Genomic DNA, 1,902 nt, shown 5'->3' on the forward strand with positions numbered 1-1,902 from the left:
CCAGATCTTACTCCACATGGCTGTAGAAACAGAGCTGGAAATGCAAAACTACTGTTTCATGAACTTGAAAAGATTTTAATAATAGGACAAAGGAAAGAAAACAAGGGTAGAAAATGACAGAAGAGAAACAGTGAAAAAAGGCAGGGTTACAGAGAGAGCGAAGATGATGGTGGGATGTGCAGAGTCAGGGAGGAGGGGATCAGAGTCAAACAGGGACTGAGAAAGAGGAGGGGATGAAGAGAATGAGAGAGAGATAAATCAGTTACATGACTCAGGTTTGTTCAGAAAGCTGCCAGAGCTGCAGCTGTCTGCAGACTTCTGCAGATGGAGGTTGAGGACGGAGCCGAGCTCTGCTTTCCACAGTTCCAAAACACCTCCTGCACGAAGCCCTCGTCTCCTTGGCCCCAAACACTGCTCATTTACATTGTGTGGTACTCCCTCTCTCTGACCACTGTAACTCTTAACCTGCTCATAATCATCTCAGTCTCCCACTTCAGGCAGGTATTAACTGCTTTGCTTCTCTCTACAGGATTTTAAAATGTGGACAGCTGTTGTATATTTAGAAGAATTGTCTTTGAGCTAATTCTGAATAATGTTGCTCCAAATGTCTGACTTTGATGCCAGAAACCGTTGCTCATGTCCTCTCTCTTACTGATATTAATCATTGCTTTCTGTCCACCGTGATCTCAACCAAGTCATTTTAACTGTCTACTCTTACTGATGTGGAGGATTGGATAATATTTAAACTAATGTTGATTTTATATTTTTAATTTTGAGAACTGGTTAGGGTTGTTCTGTCAGCGTTGTTGGTTTAGTGATACTTTTCTCTTTCCCTGCAGGCAGCTCCACACCCCCACCAACATCCTCCTCCTCTCTCTGGCTGTCTCAGACCTTCTAGTGGGCCTCGTGCTGATGCCGGGAGAAATCCTCAAAAAAACATCCTGCTGGTTTCTTGGTGACTTTGTGTGTTTTCTTTATAATTATCTTTCAAGCATCATTGCCACATCCTCATTAGGTGACATGGTGCTCATATCAGTTGACCGTTATGTGGCTATTTGTGACCCTTTGCATTACAACACCAGAATCACTGTGAACAGAGTTAAACTCAGTGTGTTTCTGTGTTGGCTCTATTCTGCTTCCTACAGCTTTCTCTTGGTGAAGGATGACCTGACTCAACCAAGGAGGTATAATTCCTGCTACGGAGAATGTGTGTTGGTCATCGACTATGTCATAAAAGCTGTAGACATGGTTTTGTCCTTTATTGTTCCAGTTACTATCATTGTGGCTCTGTATCTGAGAGTATTGCCGTGGCTGTGTCTCAGGCTCGTGCCATGCGCTCTCACATTACAGCTGTCACACTCCAGCTGTCAGTGACTCCAAAGGCAAAGAAATCAGAGCTGAAAGCAGCCAGGACTCTTGGTGTTCTGGTAGTTGTGTACCTAATATGTTTCTGTCCATATTACTCTGTTTCTCTTGCAGGTGACAGCTTGGTCAATGCTTTGTATGCATCCTTTATTGTCCCAATCTTTTACTTTTTAAACTCTGGTCTAAACCCTATGATCTATGCCTTGTTTTACCCCTGGTTTAGAAAAGCAGTTAAACTCATTGTTACTCTTCAGATACTGCAGCCTGGCTCTCGTGAGACCAACATGTTGTAGAGGCTATGGAGGGACTAAGTATTAAAGGAATGACAATGAAAATAGAGAAATTGAAGATATACTTTCCTTTCTTTAAGTTTAAATTGTGTATGATCAACAACTGACAGGTCTGTTCTTCAGCTTTATCTTGTTGTGTATTGTGTCTCTCTGATGCTGCTGCATTTAAAGAAAGAGTCATAAGCACCATATACTGTTTCTAGGTAATCACCTGGTTTAATGCAAGCTTTAAATTCACACATGTATG

The 1,902-nt window shown here is 42.1% G+C and overlaps 1 pseudogene; it reads left to right on the plus strand.

Moving 5' to 3' along the window:
- Positions 1-324: 324 nt before the first annotated feature.
- On the plus strand, positions 325-1,658 carry LOC116676039 (trace amine-associated receptor 13c-like; annotated as a pseudogene).
- The last annotated feature ends 244 nt before the right edge of the window (positions 1,659-1,902 follow it).

This window comes from Etheostoma spectabile, unplaced genomic scaffold (genome assembly GCF_008692095.1).
Source record: "Etheostoma spectabile isolate EspeVRDwgs_2016 unplaced genomic scaffold, UIUC_Espe_1.0 scaffold00002620, whole genome shotgun sequence".
Lineage (NCBI taxonomy): Eukaryota > Metazoa > Chordata > Actinopteri > Perciformes > Percidae > Etheostoma > Etheostoma spectabile.